The sequence below is a fragment of the Helicoverpa zea genome, chromosome 23 (genome assembly GCF_022581195.2).
Source record: "Helicoverpa zea isolate HzStark_Cry1AcR chromosome 23, ilHelZeax1.1, whole genome shotgun sequence".
NCBI classification, from domain to species: domain Eukaryota; kingdom Metazoa; phylum Arthropoda; class Insecta; order Lepidoptera; family Noctuidae; genus Helicoverpa; species Helicoverpa zea.
In genome coordinates this window covers 3,087,543-3,112,824 of record NC_061474.1, presented here as the reverse complement: position 1 = coordinate 3,112,824, position 25,282 = coordinate 3,087,543, and the positions used below count along the sequence as shown (strand labels likewise).

Below are 25,282 nucleotides of genomic sequence, written 5' to 3'. Positions count from 1 at the left end.
ATATGATTAATTTTGTGAATTCAAGATGTAAAATATTACGACACGCAATCTATTTGTCAAAACTGTACATTTGAATGTTGTACTTATATTAGTTGATCGGCCTATTATTAATCTTTACACAGAAAATCACACCTTGTAACTTCGGAAGAAAAAAAAATATGAAAATTTTGTTTAGCTAAGGTTAAAGTAGCTCCATCTGTGGTAAATAAAATACATCAAATTTGTCAAAGGAGCGAGGTGGTAAATGACAATATTACCATACATTCTTTATAGAGGATTATTATTTCAACAGATGGAGTTGTGTATTTTCCGTAATTCACCATATTTTAACACGTAGTGTAATTTTTCGATAGACATTTCAATAGTGTTTGTCAGTTTGCCGTGCCACATCAAAATCCAACTATAATTATTACCTTGATGGAAAGAAAATTAATAGTTCTCAGCCAAATTTTAAACGCTGCCATCTAAATTATTTTTTGAACATTATGTCAAAAATGATGACTTTAGTGGAACAATTAATTATCATTTAAAGTTACAGATGGAGTTCATATTAGGATTTTTTCATAAACATAGTTTATATAGCTTATCTTCCACTAATGTGGTGGCCTTAAAACAAATTACTTTGAGTGAGTAGTATTAAGTAGACCTTAATTATTTTTTCTGATGCAAAATATGTAAACTTAATCCTAGAAGAAATGAGGATCTATCTCTCGCAAGCGTTGCTAAGCGTGAGGAAGGTAATGTAGGATTCTGTAGCTTTAAAAACAAGCCCAGATACAAAGTGCAGATAAGAAATGGGAGCTCTCTCTATTTAATACCATACACACGTAAAATGCTTTATGCGTCTGAAAACGTACAAATTACGCGCCGCATACCAGAGACATGCTTACTTTCAACTTCTGATCGCAAATACACTGTTCACGATTACGAACAGTCTCAGTAAGACCCGAGCCAAGTCTAAAAACCCTAAAAAACACCTTTTATATAAAACTACGTTTGATATCATTTAATCACAAAGACAGAATTGTTCTCTGTTGCAAATCCTATTCACCTATATCCTATCCTAATCCAGAATGCATTGCAGGTGTGCATTGCACAAAAACCAATGGTATCCTATTCGAGAAGTCAAAAGAGTTGACCTGCCAACGTCAGCTCCTGCGCTAAGCAAGTGTTCTTAATAGTACCATCAGAATTACATTCATCGTTGAATGAGGTGAATAAATTTTCAGAAACCACAATAACAGTAGGAGCCAAAGCGTATTATCGCTTCATAGAGCTCTGATTGGCCCCAGGTGACCAAGTCAGGTCTGATTTGTTCGTTCATCAGATCTTTGAAAGTGTTTCGGTGGATACTTACTGTCGTCCTGTTTACGTGTGACACAAAATATGGTATATGAACGTCCTCCGCAAGAGCGAAATTTTCCCGGTGTGCGGTAGTGACGCACAGTATACAACACTTATGTTTCTTTTGATTTGCTGGCTCCACCAAGAAATGACAAATTGCGAGCGTACATTCTGAAAATCTTGGCAAAACTGCAGATTTCAAGTACGAACACATGAAGTGGACTCTCACAGATACGTACATTTTGCCTATTCGTGAACTAATGCAAACATTTCGGTGGAGTCCCGGCTTAGGCCTCCCCCACATTAGGCGTGCGCGATCCTCGGGCGTGTGAGTAGCGCGGGCGCCGAGCGTGCGTCGCGAGCGCGTTGCGTGAGCGTCGCGTTTTGCTGCCCTGCGGCATTTGCAGCGCGCTCGCGGCGCGCACGCGCCGCTCTCCTTGACGTTTAACTGCTAAGGCGTTTAGCGGGCGGCCGGGATAGCGGGCGAAGGGGTAAGAACGCAACTCGAGCGCCGCGTGCTCGCCGCGAGCGCGTCGCTTGCACTCTTCACACATGCCGCAGGGCAGCAAAACGCGACGTTCACGCAGCGCGCTCGCGACGCCCGCGCTACTCACACGCCCGAGGATCGCGCACGCCTAATGTGTGGTCAGCCTTACCATGAGTAAGTGAAACTATCCTACCCTATGCGCCTGCTGATGATGATGACTCATTTTATCATCCATCCAGCTATTCCCCAACTATGTTGGTGTTGGCTTCCAGTCACCGAATCTGTTTTAGTACCAATATTTTGCTTGGAGCGACTACCTATCTACAATCCAGTCAACTACACAAGACGATATCCATATTATGGTAAGACTGACAGACTTTCTGGCTTCTGATTAGTCGCAGCAGCTGCAGAAAATGTACAAATGACAGCTTTATCAGACTCAAAGCATGTAGACATAGATTATAGCTGTTTCCTGTGAAAATTACTTACGCACCATACGTAATAATTTTCCAAATTGGCTGAACAACGTCACAAACTTTACTTCTTTTGTTTGGATAAATGGTCACATCCACAACACAACCTTGATCAATGAATCTATGCGACTGCGAAGTGCTAATCCTAATTATACTGTCACGTGAAAGAATGCACCTACCGGATAAGTAGTATTTTGACGATTCTATATTGCCCACGCAGACGAAGTTGCGGGCAACAGCTAGTTTTTAATAAAACTGGTTCTATAAAAGGCGTGTGTATTGAAGTTAATGTAGTAATACATTTTATTCAGGTTATTGGATTTCTGGAGCTTGCTGCTCTATTTCCTGTTATAATACTTAATAACTGACGATGCTGTGTCCCTGACTACATTTTTTTTGGCTTATGTTTAACTGATCACCAGATATAGTAACAAATAGCAGACAAAAATAGTAAATGATCACCAAAATGAAACTCGCATTTTAATGTAAAACTATCACCAAAGTTTTAACACTTTGCTATCCTATTTAAGTGAAATTACTCCAAAATAAATCATGCGTAAGCCAAAAATAGTAAACGATCACCAAAATTAAACCACCATTTTAAAGTAAGATTACAACCAAAGTTTTTAAATTCTGCTATCCTATTTAAGCAAAATGAGTCCAAATAAATCATTGTTATCCCAAAAGTAGTAAATGATCACCAGCGATTTAATATAAAATGATAATCAAAGTTTTTACATCTTGCTATCCTGTTTAAGTAAACTGACTCCAAAAAAATAAGTTCGGCCTGATACAATAAATGTAATAACATTATGGGGACCCTTTTCCTGCACTAGGGTGGAAAATTGTCTATTGCATGCCCCTAAACAGTGCGATAAGAGTGTGTTTTCGAGGGAGTGTATTGAGAAACACATTCTTCTTTTTCTTTCTCCTGCCCTGTTCTCAATTTTACTTGGGGTCGGCGCAATATGTCATTTTCTTCCATTTTCCCCTGTCACTCGTCATACTGACACTCACGCATGCATTGCAAGCCGGACACATAACTTAATATGGCATCATAATACTTTATTTGGTAATAAGCCTACATTTTATGGCAATCACAGTGACTTATTTAGGCAAAAATAATACATTAATTTGGTCGTCAAGAGTTGGTGATCATTTACTAAATTTGGTGGTCGAATACAATTTAAAGTGAAGTCGTGACTAAAATAGCTGGTACTATTACATTTTTAGACTTTATTTTTCTGGTGTTCAGTAGATATTTCTGGTTACAAAACTTAGGGTATCAAAGCATTTTATGGTGGTCATTATATTTGTTCCCTTTTTTTATACAGTGTCCTGCAGTCATACCTAATATTGCATCCTTTTTTGAGGAAAACCAAAGCGTAGTTGGCGTGCGTGAGTTTGTTTACTTAGTCACTTAACGATGTGTCAAAGGTTTACCCAAACACATAAATTGCATTGATAATTCAAGTTAGAGTGTTTATTCAAATAATTTTCCAAGTTTTCACGAGTTCAAAGAACGTTGAGGGTACAGAACAAATACGTCAATTTCTTTAACAGTTCATAGATGGCGTTGATATCAATGTTGGAGGTAGACAGTCTCCGTTCAATAGCCTTTGATAATAACCTCGGACGTTCGCGCCAGAACCGCATTCATAACACGATATTGTTTACGCACTGTCGTTTATTGAATGCTTGTGGTTACACGCGCATTACGTTTGTTGTTACGAGTGTATAAACTATCAAAACTTTACAGAAAAAGGTGATTTTGTGCATCATGTTCGCTTGAACTTGAAAGTGCGACAGACTTATATTTTTTCCCGCTCTTTTTTGTTTGTTTCTTTTTTATTCAAATGAAAATGTGCAAAGGAATTTTGTGGTAATCCTGTAATCGAATCCAAGGAGTTTTTTCTACTATCCAATAAGGTAAGTGTTTCATTTAATATTGTTTACAGTTTTTAATTTAGATTCTAATAAAAATACTCATTACCAAGTGTCACCAGGATTATGATAATAGCCTGAATTTGCTACGTAACTAAAACTCAAACATAAATTGAATGGCAGAAACAAAAATACGTCCCTCAAAATGCGTTTACGGCGTAGTTCTGCGACTCTGAATTTGTAGCACAAATAAAGGTGTCAGGTACATACCTTTATCGTAAATAATTTATGTTTGACAAAAGTTTTGTAAAATTCGGTCAGCAAAACATTTTTTTTATCCAGTTTTAAAGATTGATAAGGCACGATACAGACTTGTTGCACATTGCTTGTTGCTACATATAGGCAGTGTCCCCTCTCTATCAAAGAGCTTCTACTATTAGATTTCTATCGCAATCTAAAAATATCTTAAATGTTAAACAATCTAGGACACTCGAATGAATGTTTTATTAAGATTATTCTGCATGATTATACTATTTGCCAAGGTATTTAGTTATTTTGGTTTGGGCAGACGAATAATAAACTACTGTTAATGGAATATGTCTTGGTATATTCTAGATAAAATCTAGATTTAGCAATTTTGAGATTAGCACAGCGTTTACAATCAAACTTATCTACTAACATACGTGACTTTAAAGGCTTTCAATTAAAGAACACAAAAATAAGTCCGAAGTCATCATGATGGTACACTAGGAAACATTTGATATCTTGTGGGAATCGAACCCCGTACCGGGTGGTTCGCTAATCGTCTCTTGAAATATCCGGTGAAAATTTAAATAGCGCTTTCAATGACGTCAATCTAAGAAATGTCATCTTTGTTTATTTAAGTGAATAATTTTGAATAATTAATGTAGGATATTTAGATCAATTTACTTTTATATTATGCATCATTAAAATAAAAGCTTGACTTTAATTTTTGTTGTGCATTATTTTAAATTCAAATAACTCCTTTTTGCGACTGAATTGTAGGAAAAACGTGTGAAACAAAATATAACACTCGAGAATAAGTAGGGTGACTACAAAGTGGAGGAGAATTTCCCAAAAAGTAAAACAGCCTCATTTAAAAGAAAACATTTGTTATGTGTCTCGACCCACCCAATTATAATAAAAATTAAACGTATTTTCTTTGTTTCTTCCTCTTCATAATTACTATCTGCCTAGACTAGAAATAATGTGCTATGGTTTCAATTCCTTACTTATGGACAGCAAAGACACAATTTACTCTCATCATTTGCAATAAATTCATGGAAGACTTACAGTTACTAACGATTATTAAAAGTTTTAACGGTCAATTTTCAAAGTAAACAGTTATTTTTAGAAAAACGGTCGTTTATGTCGTCGGTGAACTTGCATCTAAAATAATTTATACGAAGCTAATGCCAAAACTCGATCTCCAATCCTAAAACTACGTATAGATTATTGCAATCCGCAGTTAGTGCGTCCAGCTGTGACCTTACAAATGATTGACATTCATATCCATGCATACGAGAGAATACAACATTCACGGTACTTTGAGAATGTTTAACTAGCCCAGCCCGTGGCTTCTTCACTTGGTTCCTGCACGATTCACGACTTTGGGATCTTACCCTGAAAGTTGGACATAGTCTTAGTTCCGAAATTGTTATAATTTACGAAGCTTGTGGTGTCATTTATTATGTAGTTGTACAGGTTCCGTTGACAGTCAGTACCTTTTCCCTACTACATATTTAAACTGATGACAACTGAGCTCAAGTGTTTAACATAGAACGACTGCCTATTTGACCTCCTCAACCCAGTTAGCACCTAGTAGCAGTGGTTGTCTAACTTTCCGTCTTCAAACTATCTTTGACGATTGCCAAAAAACTTAAAACAAAAAACTACTTATCTACTAAATGGATTTTTTCGGGATAGGTAGGTATATGTATTCAGTACATTAAATAGATACATACCACGATGAATTAACAAATACATACCTATCACAGAATAAAACACTCGTTAATTAGGTACCGGCTATAAAATAAAAAAAATCGATTATTTTTCTCAATCCACAAAATAAATTAACAATAAACATTATTATTGTAGTTCCGTGTAAACATGATAGAATAAATAAAAAATCTTAAGAGCGACGCGTCGCTTCGTATCATAGACAATCATGGTTCGCCTATATTTAGCAAAGACGATTACCTTCAATAAGGCCAACATATGACTTGTTTTCTAGTACAAACTATTTACTATTACGATGTAGTTACTAACAGTTTTTTTTTCTTCTCAGTGCATAGATAATATCTATTATAAATGTAGGTTATGGATAAATCTAGTCTTTTCTCACGGTTTTACTCGTGTCTTGCACTGAAAAATATTTTTATGCTTTCTCCGGTTCCACTCTTTGTTTGTCAATGTTTTCAACTGTATCAAATGCGTAGCAAACAGACCAACAAAACTACTGATTTACCTAATAATTTCTCAGTAAATAATTATTGCCCACAAGACGTGTAATCCTTAGGTGCTCAAAAAATTTGCTTACCTATAGGACCAATCGATATTCAGGCTACTTCTAGGTCTTATAAACTGTGAGCTCGGTTAGTGTCCAGGGCCCCTGTACCTAAATAAAAAGTCAAAAAGCACAAAGATACACCTCTTTATTGAAAATTGTAGCCGAAATTGTTTAGCTAGTTTACTTCCAAAAATAAAAAGTAGGTTTTTTTTTTTGTAATTAAGTAGGTAAGTGAGTACTCTAAGGTTCTTAACCTCATTTTCTATCAACATGTTTTGTTAAATTGTTATCAAGAAGTCTTTTATTTTGGAAGGAAAGCAAATAACTGTAGGATTATAAAATATTTTATGCTTAGGAATACAAATATTAATTAGTACCTACCTATTTAATAACAAGTGGTTTATGTCAGGCGTAAACAAATAATTTGGGCTTATTACCACAGATGACTAAATGGTGATATTACTGTGGTCTGTGATATTGCTGATTGAAATCGCTTTGTAGGTTTTAAAAAGCTCGGAGGCTGTAGGTTTTAAAAAGCTGCTGCGGCTGGAAGTAAGTGAATCAATCGCTCAATCAATCACACCAAATATCGGTCCTGGCGCCTGATCTCCCTTCGGTAGTGTCGGATTGCCGTCCCATCGGGCTATGAGAATGAAGGAATAGGGAGTGCACCTGTGTCTGCGCAAATGTTTTTGCACTGTAATATGTCCTGCGCAGCAGGCTGATCTCCTTAGAGAGAACAGGCGCTGTGGCCGTCAATTGGTCTAGACGCCATTATCAAATGACAGTTCTATTTTCTTCTTTAAAGCCAGTCTTTTAATTAAGCCAATCGCGTGTTTCCCCTTAGGCATTATAAAATTCCTGGAACGAAGGGTGTGCACCCTCGAGCTTACCTCGCTGGGGAAGCTCACTGTTTTTGGGGAAGGAAGCAGTTTTCTTGGAAATGAGGGAGTAAACGTATCATAAATTGACTACTTGACTGAATAAAAAATTATTGTCGGTGCAGATTATTTGCCAAAGATTCAGTCCTTGAATAGATTCATGTTTCTATCAGTCTAAAAATCAGAAATACCTATCTACTCTTGGTCTATTTCCATCATCTATATATCCATTTAATTTAATGCATGTAAAACTCTGGCACTGAGCTACACAAAGTTAGACTGGAACAACTAACATAGTTAAGGAAAAACTGGGCTGCTGCTGATTTCCCAATCGATCTACTAGGCAACATATCTCTCTATATCTAGAAGTAATCACAAGAAACAACAAGTAATAAATCAAGAAAGACCATAGTTCCTTCACGGTTGCCTGACCAGACACAAAACATAGGTGCGTTGGAAGCTAGAACAAATTGATCTATTATAAAGCCGTTTGCTTGTATTGTGACTTATGATAATCTTTGTTATGCTGGTTAATGGTATGGTTATGTTGCAGACAATGGTTCATCTAACCAGTAGTAGTAGTAGTGGTTAACCTTCAAATAAAATTATGGTTTCAGTTTTCAGTTTGCGATTTTTGCAACAGAAATGAGAATTAAGTATGTATTCTATATTCCTATCTCAAGAAGTGATAGTTTTTATCTAAATCTGTGCAGGCTTTTATGAGTGAGTAACTTTATATCAAATGTTTGCATTCTAAAATATTAACGAGATTATCTATGTAGTACCTGCACCTACGAAATTTTGGAAAAATCCTGGTTATGCTTCATTATCAAACTTTTGCTGGCACATTTGGAATTCGGATTTTTTGAAGGTTTGAATGTTTTGTTGTTTCCGAACAGTTTATGTAGGTTTTAAGACTTCTGAAACCACTTGCCGAAAATGTATTATTGCAAAAACATTAGGTAATGACCTTAGACCAACTAAAAATAATTGTCTAGAATTACAACCACGTTTGCCTCGTGGCCTACCATAACAATAACTTGTTTTTTCATCTATGGTAACGTTCAATTGTTTAATTGTAACCGGAAAAAACTAGATTGAGCCGCCAATTACCGCTTTACTCCGGTTACCGATTAATTGTTGCAATTTTCATCGATTGTTACTTTAGTGAATTGCGCTCATTTTATATTGGTCTTTCAATTAACTGTATTATGTATAGTCAATAGGAGACAACAGCAATTTTTTTACGTAAATAAAATTAACGTTTTCATCTAAGGTTGATTTAAAAATGGCTGATAGAAAACATATTCCAATAAAGTTTATGTTAGGATTTATACTTTTCTCATCTCACGCCAATTTAGTTGCGTTCAACTAAATTAGCGTAACTCTTCAGATTTACCTAGTGATAAATATAATATGAGTGTAGATAAATCTCACAAGCATTGTCAGCACAATCATTATTTTAAATACTCATTTCATGCCTTATAATACCTAATTCTTATTACCTACGACTGCTGACAATCAGCTTAAGAAATCTCACAAGTGATGCGCAATTATTTTTCACCGTTTGTCCTTATTGCTTCGCAAGCAATTTTTTTGGGCTTCCTTACCTCCTTACGAATATTTCAGTACCTAAATAATAACTTAAGGGCTTTATACCATGCTTTTCTTCGTATCGGCGCAATATGTATTTTTCTTCCATTCCTCATTGTCAGACGTCATACTAACATCCACTCCTTTCTGATTCGTGTCCTCTTTCAGACAATCAATCCATCTTTTCCTCGGTCTACCTCTGCCTCTCTATCCTTCCACATTCATACTTAACACACTCTAGAATCTATAAAAGTCTATCCATAGACTCAGTTATGTGACCAAGTACATTTTTAATCAACCACAGTAAAACATTTATTGTCGCAAGACACATTCTTGCAATAAATTGTGGCCGCTAGACTTTTAAAGGTAAAACAAGTGTAATAATGTTAGTTCCGTCAGCCGTTTATGAGTTGATCGATGCTAGTTATCTGTGTCTGGGTTATGGAATAATTAATTGTAGGTATCTTACCTGGTTATTATTTGTCTGCACTTTATTTCGCAGCATGGCGTCAGGGGAAACTAGCTAGCATTGATTTCAGATATCGATTCTTTCTTTAAGGGATTAAACTGCCATACAATTTACTATATCTTTAGTGTTTAACAAGATACTCATTAGGTATAGATGATAACGTATTCTTTCAATACTATCCAACTTCATCGCTACCTTTCATCACCTAGCTTTTTCTCAATTATGTTGGGGTCGGCTTCCAGCCACCGGACGGAATTCTGAGTATCCAGTGTTTCCTAGGAGCGTCAGCTTATCCTATGTAATTTCCTTGCTCCAGTTAGGTGCCCGAGGAAATCGAACTTAGCTTCGTCGCTAATCATTTATTATCTAAAAAAATCTAATTTAAACTTGCCAAACCGCCAAAACAAAGTCTTATTAGCGCAAAATGATAAAAACTTCAGATTATGCGCACCCTATCCAAAATGGCCAATCAATCAAGTTGTAAAATAATTATCTTAGTTTAAAAAGAACGACGTGAGTATCATTCTTTTAAGAAACCTTGATCTAGTTTCAATCCCCTTTGCGATATGTACTCAGCTAAGTATCTTAGTTTTCCTCGCAAAGTCCTTCTGAAATGTTTCCGCGTTTTGTTAGTCTTTGCAATCGTAAGATATCTACTTTGTGTTTGTAATTATCACAGTTTAGCTGACGCTAATGCAGTGACGATGTTGGCGCCATATTGTCACTAATGGTTGCGTTTGGTCGGAACGGAATTGGCGGCAAAAACTGATTCTGAAGTCTACGCCAAATGCATATGAATTGTGAGATTGACTGAGGGTTTTTTGCGTATACTTTTGGATGTTTTCTAATATGTTCCTTTAAGTTAAATTGTGTCTAAATTAGAATCTAAAGGTTACTGCCACCTTGAACTACGGGGATCACAAGCACAAAATTAAAGTCTTAAACTTTTTCGAAATTATTGCTTTCGAGTTCAGTAGTTCTGTGTTTGAGTAAGAGCCCAGCTTGCACTGCACTGTCCACTAGGTAAACTGTCTGTATAGTTGCCAAAAAGACAAAAAAACACAATGTTTATGCACGAAATCGTGAATTCAATCAAATTATTTAGTCGGTCTGATATCGGCCTAGAATGTGCGCACTACCACAAAATAATAGTTTTTAGGTATTTTGTAGCACTACATAAACAGTCAATAGCAAGGTCACTAGATTTTCCGAGTTTCTCATAATTTCATATACAAGTCGTGTAATGTTGAGTGCAATAAAACATGGTCACGTGTATTCGCTGTCCAGTGCAGTGATTTCCTGTAGCAGAGCAAATTAAATATCTTAGCGGAACTATCAGGCTTGGCGTCCTGCCATAGCGCACTGAGTTGCAGTGACGCGGACAGATTTTAGATTGCAATGCAATGTAATTGATTAATGTGATTGGTCCTGTTCTTAGGCCTTTTATTTATTTGTTGATATGTGATCGAGCGAAAGTGCAAAACTACTGCACTAACTTTGGTACATTTTCCTGTAATGGATACAGGGTACATTTATGTCGGCTTAAAGTCAGGAAAATGAATGCGGGAAAGAGCCGGTTCATCTTTTAAAATCAAGTTTGACTAGCAAAAAAGCGATATCATTATCAAATTATGCACTAAAACCTAAGTCCGCTATACAATTAATTAATTTGCCTTTTTACGGCATCTAATAGATTAAACGGGACAAACCTCAATAGAGTATTTCCCCGATTAATTAGCCTACCTAAACTTTTTCCTGAAACCACTTTTTTATTGTTTTCGACTAGTTAAGATTGAGTTTTTGATACACAAGATTGGACATACAAATAATTTCATTCTGTGGATAAAAAGGGCACATTCTTACATCATAAAGGAAGACATGGTCAGCCCCACGACGGAAAATAATAAGCGAAGAATACCTATTAGATACAAATTTCCTAGGAAAATAAACTTTCGTAAATTCTAAACGAGAGACAAATTGTAATATGGTAATGTTAAATACTACAAATCTCATGTTTGGAATCTTACAAAAGTTTATAAACTTCATAGGGAATTTACACTTCTTATCTTCCGGTGACATACTTAAGTTTCCCTTGTCATCCCTTCCTGTCCCTTGCACTACAGCTATGAAATTATGACAGTGCAATTTCGAGAAGGTCAGTCGACACGTGTCTACCCACGAGGGCAGTCGTGTGGTCTCAGCGTCACCGCGTGGATGTCAGGACAAATGGTGTGCAGCGAGGCTTGAAATTGGATTGATGACGGATTATCGTGTTTTAGAAGGATTATCTATAATTTTAGTGGAAATGCTAATTAGGGGTTTGGTTGGCTTCTGATTGTGGGAATGTAGGTGAATCGGGGATTGTAGATTTAATATGAAAATTGGGCAAGGAATGGATTGTGTAGTTATCGTTATTATATGTATTTCTTTTCCATATACATAGGTGATAGGGTTGCTTATCATCATCATCATCATCATCAGCCTATAGCAGTCCACTACTGGACATAGGCCTCTCCAAGTGCACGCCACTGAGATCGATTTTCGGCTGCTCGCATCCAGCTCCTGCCAGGGTTGCTTATAAGTCTATCAAATTGATACAATACGTCATTAATTAAGTCGTAAGTACTGGCACCATGTCACGTAGGCACACGCACTTCTAATGAGAATCAATCAGAAATCAATTAGTAAAATTGAATAAATAATATTTAAATGAACAATTAATTTAATTTGACCCACTTGATTGATATAATCTAAATAACAAATGGTTAATAAATGTCGTCATCGCATTCAATTATGGTCTAGTTAGAATATTAGCCCCAAGTTGCGTTGTTTTATGAATTTTTGCAAATTGCAAACGAGACCCTAGACGCGATTATTGCCCATGAACACCCGCATAACCAGAAGAATCGAATGCGTTGAGGTTATATGTACATCTAAAGTCCTTACTTAATCAAAGTTGAGTTACGATCTGAATTTGAATGTATATCTTTGTCAGAAAGTTTACCTTCGATTGTTTTTTCAACAAATTGTCCAGGGTTCAAGGAACGTTGCGCATTAGTTAATAAATCGGAGCTGTGCCGCGCGTCTAAAGCTGGGTACTCACTTAGAAGTGTAGCACGTACGTATCAGATACTGTATCAACCTGCAAGTGGGTACGGCTCGTCCACGGTCCTCACGAGCACACTGCGAGCCGCCTTTGTGTTCTCAGCGAAACCGCCACTCGGCGGGTCACTGCGAGGGTCCAGCGCTCCACGCGCGAGCGGCTTGCAGCGGGCTCGTGCCTACGTACTCACTTGATACCGTATCTGATACGTTACGTGCTACACTGCTAAGTGAGTACCCAGCTTTATAAAGCTAGGCATTGCACTTCAAATGACAAACTTCTTTTTAGATCGCGTGAGTTTGCATAGGACTGGGGTCAACAGCATCCTACTACATGTCTAAAAAGGCTAAAAACTAACAACAAAAATTAACAAACACATACTTCTTCACTATTCTTGGACAGATAAACAAAATACATTACCTAATACATTGTCATCCACTAACATCCCATCACAATAGCCCAAGTAGTTTTCCTCCATAGTTAGCAATAGTTTAGCACAGAACCGGGGATTGTCTTTTTTTTTAACGACGTCCACCGGGGATTGTCCTTGGGTTCATTTCTATAGTGTATAAAGGAATAATCGTCGGTTTTGTGTCACCATTTCATTAAAGTTGTCTCAAAAGGACTTCAGCGTGTTGGCTTCGGCCCCACGTTTGCCTCCCAAAAATTCGGAACTCTGTAGTCCCGAGGTCTGGAAGAGACATACAAAATAATAATGAGATATAACGCAACAAAGTTAGAGAGCGGGGGCTCGTGACGCCACGTCTAGGTATGTAAAATTTGTACTAAGCAGTGACTTAACACAAAATTCAAGCGTTGTTGTATCTTCGTTATTATTTGTTTGTGTGAGAGAGAAAAGAAAAATGCGTCAATAGAGAGTGCTTATCAGATTGAACCACTTTTGCTAAAACGTCATATCTTCATATGCTTCATATAGTCTAGCAGGGCTCCTGGAGTTCCACATCAGGTGTTTTACATCTTCAATTTTTATAAGTCAACAGAGAGTGCTTATCAGATTGAACAACTTTTGCTAAAACGTCATACCTCTATATGCTATAGTCTAGCTGGGCCCCTGGAGTTCCACATCAGATGTTTTAGATCTTCAATTTGTATAAGTCAATAGAAAGTGCTTATCAAATTGAACAACTTTTGCTAAAACGTCATACCTGTATATGGTACAGAGAAGCTGGGCTCTTGGGGTTCCACATCAGGTGTTCCAGATCTTAAAATTTATTATCTCAGCTGAAAATGCTCATCAAATGAAACAATTTTTGCCACGGCACCATATTTGTATCTCTTATAGTTTTATTGGTCTGTTGGAGTTCTGCATCAGGTCTTCAAGTTTCGAAGATAAATTATAGCCTATATGTTGACCAGGCTTAATACTGATACAACAAAGAAAAAATCATTGAAATCCGTTCAGTAGTTCGGAAGATTAGCGTGTACAAACAAACAGACATACAGACATACAGACATACAGACATACAGACATACAGACAGATTTTTTTTTTTGGATTTGTGCTCCATTACTGTTTCTAAACGGCACCCAATTATTATTTTTTTAATATATTCAATGTACAGACACAGTTTTTTTACAGATTTATTATATAGTATAGATATAGATATAGATATAGATATAGATATAGATAACGTGATATCTTTTGCAGATAATCTGCACATAATATGAGAAATGAGAGATTCTTTATGATGCAGCCATTATCCTTGTACATTATAACGCGGTAAGCGGAATATCAGTTGGTTTATGGGTTTTTAAGTACTTCATGGTAACTAACACCGTGCGTTATAAAAATCATCATGTATAAGTGCTTGTCCTAATTTTTTTATGAACTTATTATAAAAAAAAACAAACACTAGAACATAGGTGGTTCCACTTTTTACAATGGTCAAAAGTTCGAGCTATGTTCTGCCTAACTTGACATGCAAATATTTTTACTTGCAAAATAATTTAATTAGTTAAATTATAAAACTGTGTGTAGGCCTTTGTCCAGCAGTGGACATCTTACTACTGATACGACGACTACGACGAAGAAAGTTACAGTAAAACCTTATTAATTTTTGTAGACTTCATAACCTTTTATTTTTCAACTAGCTGTCCCCCGTGGATAAACTCATCCCCGGGGAACTACTTGCTGTGTCCGGATAAAATAAGTACTATAGCCTAAGTTATTCAGGGTTCTAGCATTCTCCCTAACAATGAGATTTGCAATAGCTCTAGTAGTTTTTTAGCTTATTCGTTATTCCTTACACCATACGTATTGCATAAAATCTCTCCTCTTTATAATAATATTGTAAAATGTGAGTTTATTCAATTTATAGTTTATTTGCTGTGTAAATAAACACAATACACACATATGATTGTGCGCAATAAACTCACATAACCTGCTTAGCTTGCCGGAAGCGGAGTAACTACAGCCGGAAGTCAGTCCCGCCTGATCGCCTGTTTACGAGGAAGAGAAAATAACATCTATGTTCTGTTGTATAGTCATCATACTCGTGTGATCTAGTTATGAGTACCTACCTATTTACAGAAGGAATTATCAAATATTATTATCGTTAAAATGGCGTTTTACCGCTTCAACGGCTGAATACTGAAACGCTAGTCAACTCAAAGAATTGCTCAAACATCATTCCATTTCTATTACTTACAGTCATGTAGGATTGTAGACTACTAACAAATACTAAGTAAGATTGGTATATTATATGTATTTATGTAGGTACTTCTCTAAATCCAACCTGCTAGCTAGAGCAACTCACTGTGAGCAATATCTTTGCATAAAATAATCTATAAAACATATAGGTTTTGTGTTGGTTACCTGAAATTTCTTGTACTTAGGTATAGGTAGATGTGTTTATTTGTAAAATAAAAAAAATTGACGAAGGTTTTTCTCCGAACCGAAAAATTCTTTCCTAAAACCGTGTTCTGCCAACATCATCTCAAATTGAAACCGAATTTCCAATTTTTCAATCGAGATACACGTGCATATAAGCCGGTCTAATTCCCAATCGTAGAACATATCGATCGCTAGTCTATATTCGTCTGCAATTACAGAACATTCCGATATCACCTTGATATTGCACCTGGGTTTATAACTGAGCTAGTTAATTAGTGGTAGAGGTTCCTAAATTATTAACGGCCAGTTTCTTCATCAAAAGTTAAAGTTAAAGTTATGGCTAAAGTAATGTCTAAAGTAAAAGTAACGGTTAAATTAAATTTTTCTATTCGTTTTGCTGTCACTTTAGCCTTGAAAAAACGAATTTGACCGTTACTTTAACTTTAGACATTACTTTAACTTTAACTTTTGATGAAAAAACTGGCCGTTAGTGTGAACTTTTTTGTATGTCACATCATTACATATCACCATCCCTATATCTTTACCACGATGTGTAAAAACGTGTCGTGTGTCTTTACTAAACTAATTTAGTAGTATTTAAGTAACTGGGCATAGGTAAGTACATATAAAAAAAAAACAAAGTTCTTTGCCGCATAAACTCAAACACTGCTGAACGGATTTTCATGAGGACTGACCACAGAGATGAAGAAAAAGTTTGAACTTAGGTAGTTACTCACGGCCAGTTTCTTCATCAAAAGTAAAAGTCAAAGTAATGTCTAAAGTAAAAATAACGGTCAAATTCGTTTTTTCAAGGCTAAAGTGACAGCAAAACTAATAGAACAAATTAATTTGACCGTTACTTTTGCTTGAGACATTACTTTGACTTTTACTTTGGCTTTTATTTTTGATGAAGAAACTGGCTGTTAGAAATCATTTACGGTACAGCCAGACTAATGTGATACGTTTTTGACTAGTGCGAAAATAATGACGCAATGGCTCGGGAAATCTGCTTTTGAAACAAGCCATGAACCAATGTGACTTTTTCAAAGTCGTTTGATTTTATTTGTTTATCTTGGACGCTACAGACTAACGCTGAAGCATTCCTTAAAAAAATCGACCGCTTTTTACGCATTTACATTGGCAGATTCGAGAAACACAAACGCGTTTTAATGCAATTTCGCAAACACATACTTACACAAGGACTCTTTTTAAAAGGCAAATAAACAGGATAAAGTTAGCATAACTAAAACAAAGATTCGTTAATAATGAGGTAATAATTAATCTCGTAACAACAGCCTCAAAGAAACCATAATAATGTAGAAATATTTAAAATTGTTCATCCAACATTGAATATTCTACTTCTTACTCAAAACTCAAATTCCCTGAATTTCTGAGAGCCGCGACAAGGGTTGGCAACGCAATTTATTTCAATATCAAATAGCTTATATTATCCTCATTTTATTTACTTTCTTTCATAATAAACTATCAAGGAAAATACTGAGAATAAAGGTTGTTGACGCGTAATAAAAAGCACTTTAACATTTGTACCGTATAACCGCTGAAAGGGAAATTAAGTAAACTGCTTTCAACAGGTGCGTTGTAGGTACCCACTAAGTAGCTGAATAGTAGTTGAACCTAATTTCCTTAGTTTATGAACACTTTCTATAATGAAGTCGACTTTAAGTACAGGATATGTCTCGTTAGAAAAACCGTCAGATATTACCCCTTGATTTATCTAAATAGGTGCGTCCCGAAGAATTTTCATCGATGGAACTTTAACAGTAAACTAATTACCTAAGAAAACCTAGGTAATGACCAACCCTAACGCAACAAGGTCAAAGTTTATTTTTTTATTACTTAAGCATCCTCTTTTATTTATTAAAGAGTATTTACTCGTTCCAACTTTATAATCTGTGGTTCAAGTGAAACCTTTGAGTTTCTTTGATCTAGCGCGCTCTTCTGTTTTATTTAATTTAATTTATTCATTCGGTATTTGATGTTAATTAATGTTTTAATAATTAACATGTTTGAGGAGCAACTTTGCCAAAGCTTTAGGCAAACATTCTCGTGGTCTTAAAGAACTAACTAATTAATCGATAGGCGATAAATTGCAAAATTGAGAGGGAACGTGCTCTTAAAGTACTAAATGGTTCTTAGTACTTAGTAGCAAGAGCTCGATTTTTTGACTACATAAACCTTTGGGACGCAAAAAAAAACTATCAGTCACCTATTCTTCATAATTGAATGATTTATGAACGTGTTTTACATGACAGTAATTTTTCTCTGAGCTCTACCTGACAAGATTTCTCATTTAATTTTTCCGTCATATTAATTTATTCATCAGTTTCCTTCTCGCATCTCACGTAGCGGTTTCTACACGGAACTCTTAGTATATAAGAAGCACATAATAGATACATATACTGAGGGTACGTACCTATGTTTGTTTGTACCAAGGCTGTTCGTGGCTGGTCAACCTTGTTTGTAGAGTTGTGACTTGTCAAGATATCAACATGTTTACTAATGGTTTGTATACAAAAAAGCTGTGATTCATTTGTTTTTGTTGTCGGTTCAGTTTGGAAGGTTCGATTCTAGTGATTGTTTTGTTTTTAGAGGCTGTGCAGTTAGGTAGTACGTATTACTAAACCAATGCACTGTCCACGATGGAGACACAATAGTTTAATAATAGGTGTGTATCATATATATGACTCATGGGGCATGGAAATTATTAAGTATTGGATAAGTATTGGATTAAGTATACTCATTACAGGATCTGTATACAAAATAGCATGGTTCAAAAAACAAGGATAATTTTTATTTCAAATAGGTCTATGAAAGCTCTTCCGAAACGTCAAAGTTAGGTGCACGGTTCCAAAGAGTTGGTCTCATGGAGAAGAACCGGCAAGAAACTCCATCTGCTGTTTCCCGAATTCCCACGGTTTCAGATAAGTACCTAAGTAAGTATGTATCTACTCGTAGGTAGGTAACCAGATAAAATATAGAGAGAAAAGTGTATATTTTCCAATAGTGAGGAAAATTTTCAAATTAGTTCAGTCATAGCCTTTAGAGTGCAAACAAACAAAATTTTCTTCTGTTTTACACTTGTCTAAAAAAAATGTGGCTCCAAAATGAACCATATGTCAACGTCATAATTTGACATTTTTTTAGACAAGTCTTAAACTGACGTTAAAAAGTTTTTGTGGTAAGACGGTTGGGGTCTATGATATGAGTAGGTATAGACACGACAGAGAGGAAAACAATAGATAATTCACACTTGAACTGCTATGAGATCATAACATCCATATTTTTTGTGGTCTATTGTGTCACTACTCACTAACTTATGACATCATAAGTGTCATACATAAGTATGAAACTATGAGTATTGTCAAGTAATAAGCAGTCTTTAGAAGAAGAAGAAGATAGTTTGTGCTATCTGTGTTTAAGTTCAAAAACTTTATTTCTTTTCGATAAATTAATAAGCTAGTATTTTCTAAGTTGTGGAAAATGTAGTACCTATATGCATATTTGTGTGGGTGCTTTTTTGTGTATTACGTTATCGTTACGTGGAAAATCTGTTTTCTTTGGATAAAATACATAAATGAATTAAATGCTTACTATTTTTTGGTAAAAGCTCTGCTTAAAAACAGGTGACCTATTTAGCCAACAGTTATTATAAATATCCAGGAAAATTGTTACAGCAGAAAATATTATTTTCATTAATTCATGGAATTACTTATTCATAGAATTACGCAGCTACAGGTAAATGGACGTGATCGAATTCATTACTAGGGTAAAGGCGGGATAGATGCCGCAGTGGGATAGATGCCCCATTTTTAAAAAACCTAACTTCCCATGCTCGCGATTAAGAAACAACCGTTTAACTAGAAGCCACAAGCACCCCGCACCTAAATTAGCCACGCGCCATCGAGGGGTGAGGTCGCGTTTCGCTCGTGTGTGAATTCATCTCCGCGGCGAACTTACAGCGAGCGTAAAATTTTTAAAGGTGAGTATTTGCTGTTGTATAACTTTATAAGTAGATATTAATTCCATAAAATTTTTTATTACGTATGTATATTGTTTCATGAAGTACACATTTTGATGTAAATAGTTGCTCTATTGTATTTATTTATTTAAAAAAATATTAGGGCATCTAACCCTGTCAAAAAGGATAGTTGCCCTGATTTTTTACGGTATAGGTGCCCCTAGGGGCATCTATCCCTCCATACACCACGTGTACCCTGAATGTATTATAAGTGCTTTGAATATATATTTTTTATATTTTTCATGTATAGGTATTTACACTTTTTATTGATAACGAATGAATTACAGTTCAAACAGTGAAGATGAAGACGATTCACCTAAGAACAAAGTTAAGGAATAGAAAACCAAAGGTTTGCCGGTGAAGAAGACTAAAAGAGATGGACAGGATGAGCCTAAAGATACAAATAAAAATAACTGCATAGAATGCTTTGAAAACTATGAACAAACAAAGTCTAAATCCGACTGGATTCAATGTGTAATGTGTCAGTGTTGGTTACATGAAACCTGTAGACTTTTCAGAAATTTTTGCTCGAGTTGTAGAAAACTTAAAGCACTGTCCGGTTAAATATTATGATGCTAAGTATATTGTGTTATTTTAGTTTTTAAGAAAGAATTATTTTTATGATTTTGTATGTTGAAACTAAATAATTAATATTTTATAATAAGGGTTTAAAATATGTATAAAATACATTATTTTTGTTGAACAAATACTTTTAGAATTTTATTGTGTTAATTTTAATTAATCTGATAATGAATATAAAAAGATTTAAAAAACTGCAAAATACTTTTCATTTCAAATAAATTAAAGTAAAATGCCCTTCATACTGTTTAAGTATGAAGGGCACTTTACTTTAATTTATGTCACCCCTTTATACTTAAACAGTATGAAGGGCAGCTATCCCGCACCGTAGGCGTCTATCCTCGCTAGTATTTTCAAGGTGGGGCAACTATCCATAGGGGTAGGCATCTATCCCCAAAAATCGAGGTCTACAAAAAGCTAAAATCTGCAAAACGTTTAGTATATGGGTCCAAAAAGACAAATCACAAATAAACATAAAGGATTAAACTAGTTACATTCATAGGTGTTATTAATGTAGAACCAATATTTATTAAATTATAAGCATATTTCAAAAAGTGGGGCATCTATCCCGCCTTTACCCTACTGAAACATACCAAAAGAGAAAATTTTGTTTGTTTGCACTCTAAAGGCTATGACTGAACTAATTTGAAAATTTTCCTCACTATTGGAAAATATACACTTTTCTCTCTATATTTTATCTGGTTACCTACCTACGAGTAGATACATACTTACTTAGGTACTTATCTGAAACCGTGGGAATTCGGGAAACAGCAGATGGAGTTTCTTGCCGGTTCTTCTCCATGAGACCAACTCTTTGGAACCGTGCACCTAACTTTGACGTTTCGGAAGAGCTTTCATAGACCTATTTGAAATAAAAATTATCCTTGTTTTTTGAACCATGCTATTTTGTATACAGATCCTGTAATGAGTATACTTAATCCAATACTTATCCAATACTTAATAATTTCCATGCCCCATGAGTCATATATATGATACACACCTATTATTAAACTATTGTGTCTCCATCGTGGACAGTGCATTGGTTTAGTAATACGTACTACCTAACTGCACAGCTTCTAAAAACAAAACAATCACTAGAATCGAACCTTCCAAACTGAACCGACAACAAAAACAAATGAATCACAGCTTTTTTGTATACAAACCATTATAAGTAAACATGTTGATATCTTGACAAGTCACAACTCTACAAACAAGGTTGACCAGCCACGAACAGCCTTGGTACAAACAAACATAGGTACGTACCCTCAGTATATGTATCTATTATGTGCTTCTTATATACTAAGAGTTCCGTGTAGAAACCGCTACGTGAGATGCGAGAAGGAAACTGATGAATAAATTAATATGACGGAAAAATTAAATGAGAAATCTTGTCAGGTAGAGCTCAGAGAAAAATTACTGTCATGTAAAACACGTTCATAAATCATTCAATTATGAAGAATAGGTGACTGATAGTTTTTTTTTGCGTCCCAAAGGTTTATGTAGTCAAAAAATCGAGCTCTTGCTACTAAGTACTAAGAACCATTTAGTACTTTAAGAGCACGTTCCCTCTCAATTTTGCAATTTATCGCCTATCGATTAATTAGTTAGTTCTTTAAGACCACGAGAATGTTTGCCTAAAGCTTTGGCAAAGTTGCTCCTCAAACATGTTAATTATTAAAACATTAATTAACATCAAATACCGAATGAATAAATTAAATTAAATAAAACAGAAGAGCGCGCTAGATCAAAGAAACTCAAAGGTTTCACTTGAACCACAGATTATAAAGTTGGAACGAGTAAATACTCTTTAATAAATAAAAGAGGATGCTTAAGTAATAAAAAAATAAACTTTGACCTTGTTTCGTTAGGGTTGGTCATTACCTAGGTTTTCTTAGGTAATTAGTTTACTGTTAAAGTTCCATCGATGAAAATTCTTCGGGACGCACCTATTAAGATAAATCAAGGGGTAATATCTGACGGTTTTTCTAACGAGACATATCCTGTACTTAAAGTCGACTTCATTATAGAAAGTGTTCATAAACTAAGGAAATTAGGTTCAACTACTATTCAGCTACTTAGTGGGTACCTACAACGCACCTGTTGAAAGCAGTTTACTTAATTTCCCTTTCAGCGGTTATACGGTACAAATGTTAGTGCTTTTTATTACGCGTCAACAACCTTTATTCTCAGTATTTTCCTTGATAGTTTATTATGAAAGAAAGTAAATAAAATGAGGATAATATAAGCTATTTGATATTGAAATAAATTGCGTTGCCAACCCTTGTCGCGGCTCTCAGAAATTCAGGGAATTTGAGTTTTGAGTAAGAAGTAGAATATTCAATGTTGGATGAACAATTTTAAATATTTCTACATTATTATGGTTTCTTTGAGGCTGTTGTTACGAGATTAATTATTACCTCATTATTAACGAATCTTTGTTTTAGTTATGCTAACTTTATCCTGTTTATTTGCCTTTTAAAAAGAGTCCTTGTGTAAGTATGTGTTTGCGAAATTGCATTAAAACGCGTTTGTGTTTCTCGAATCTGCCAATGTAAATGCGTAAAAGCGGTCGATTTTTTTAAGGAATGCTTCAGCGTTAGTCTGTAGCGTCCAAGATAAACAAATAAAATCAAACGACTTTGAAAAAGTCACATTGGTTCATGGCTTGTTTCAAAAGCAGATTTCCCGAGCCATTGCGTCATTATTTTCGCACTAGTCAAAAACGTATCACATTAGTCTGGCTGTACCGTAAATGATTTCTAACAGCCAGTTTCTTCATCAAAAATAAAAGCCAAAGTAAAAGTCAAAGTAATGTCTCAAGCAAAAGTAACGGTCAAATTAATTTGTTCTATTAGTTTTGCTGTCACTTTAGCCTTGAAAAAACGAATTTGACCGTTATTTTTACTTTAGACATTACTTTGACTTTTACTTTTGATGAAGAAACTGGCCGTGAGTAACTACCTAAGTTCAAACTTTTTCTTCATCTCTGTGGTCAGTCCTCATGAAAATCCGTTCAGCAGTGTTTGAGTTTATGCGGCAAAGAACTTTGTTTTTTTTTTTTATATGTACTTACCTATGCCCAGTTACTTAAATACTACTAAATTAGTTTAGTAAAGACACACGACACGTTTTTACACATCGTGGTAAAGATATAGGGATGGTGATATGTAATGATGTGACATACAAAAAAGTTCACACTAACGGCCAGTTTTTTCATCAAAAGTTAAAGTTAAAGTAATGTCTAAAGTTAAAGTAACGGTCAAATTCGTTTTTTCAAGGCTAAAGTGACAGCAAAACGAATAGAAAAATTTAATTTAACCGTTACTTTTACTTTAGACATTACTTTAGCCATAACTTTAACTTTAACTTTTGATGAAGAAACTGGCCGTTAATAATTTAGGAACCTCTACCACTAATTAACTAGCTCAGTTATAAACCCAGGTGCAATATCAAGGTGATATCGGAATGTTCTGTAATTGCAGACGAATATAGACTAGCGATCGATATGTTCTACGATTGGGAATTAGACCGGCTTATATGCACGTGTATCTCGATTGAAAAATTGGAAATTCGGTTTCAATTTGAGATGATGTTGGCAGAACACGGTTTTAGGAAAGAATTTTTCGGTTCGGAGAAAAACCTTCGTCAATTTTTTTTATTTTACAAATAAACACATCTACCTATACCTAAGTACAAGAAATTTCAGGTAACCAACACGAAACCTATATGTTTTATAGATTATTTTATGCAAAGATGTTGCTCACAGTGAGTTGCTCTAGCTAGCAGGTTGGATTTAGAGAAGTACCTACATAAATACATATAATATACCAATCTTACTTAGTATTTGTTAGTGGTCTACAATCCTACATGACTGTAAGTAATAGAAATGGAATGATGTTTGAGCAATTCTTTGAGTTGACTAGCGTTTCAGTATTCAGCCGTTGAAGCGGTAAAACGCTATTTTAACGATAATAATATTTGATAATTCCTTCTGTAAATAGGTAGGTACTCATAACTAGATCACACGAGTATGATGACTATACAACAGAACATAGATGTTATTTTCTCTTCCTCGTAAACAGGCGATCAGGCGGGACTGACTTCCGGCTGTAGTTACTCCGCTTCCGGCAAGCTAAGCAGGTTATGTGAGTTTATTGCGCACAATCATATGTGTGTATTGTGTTTATTTACACAGCAAATAAACTATAAATTGAATAAACTCACATTTTACAATATTATTATAAAGAGGAGAGATTTTATGCAATACGTATGGTGTAAGTAAGGTGTAACGAATAAGCTAAAAAACTACTAGAGCTATTGCAAATCTCATTGTTAGGGAGAATGCTAGAACCCTGAATAACTTAGTTAGGCTATAGTACTTATTTTATCCGGACACAGCAAGAAGTTCCCCGGGGATGAGTTTATCCACGGGGGACAGCTAGTTGAAAAATAAAAGGTTATGAAGTCTACAAAAATTAATAAGGTTTTACTGTAACTTTCTTCATCGTAGTCGTCGTATCAGTAGTAAGATGTCCACTGCTGGACAAAGGCCTACACACAGTTTTATAATTTAACTAATTAAATTATTTTGCAAGTAAAAATATTTGCATGTCAAGTTAGGCAGAACATAGCTCGAACTTTTGACCATTGTAAAAAGTGGAACCACCTATGTTCTAGTGTTTGTTTTTTTTTATAATAAGTTCATAAAAAAATTAGGACAAGCACTTATACATGATGATTTTTATAACGCACGGTGTTAGTTACCATGAAGTACTTAAAAACCCATAAACCAACTGATATTCCGCTTACCGCGTTATAATGTACAAGGATAATGGCTGCATCTTAAAGAATCTCTCATTTCTCATATTATGTGCAGATTATCTGCAAAAGATATCACGTTATAACGCATAAAGTTCAAGGATTTAACGATCGATCAAAGGTAAGTTACGGCAATGTATAATTGTATATGCTTTATTGAATAACTAGCTTCTGTCAGCGGTTTCACCCGCATCGCGTAGGAACCACGGCACGAACCCGGATAAAAAGTA

General features: G+C 35.3%; 1 protein-coding gene across 2 annotated transcripts in view; it reads left to right on the top strand.

Annotated features, from left to right (window-relative positions):
• The first annotated feature begins 3,958 nt into the window (after positions 1 to 3,958).
• LOC124642013 (protein phosphatase PP2A 55 kDa regulatory subunit) overlaps positions 3,959 to 25,282 on the top strand; it is a 65,866-nt gene continuing 44,542 nt past the window's right edge. The window contains exon 1 of one of the 2 annotated variants that reach the window (XM_047180304.1): positions 3,959 to 4,233. The gene's annotated coding sequence lies outside the window, so the exon portion shown is untranslated. The remainder of the gene's footprint in view (positions 4,234 to 25,282) is intronic. The other variant, XM_047180305.1, reaches the window with a different exon arrangement.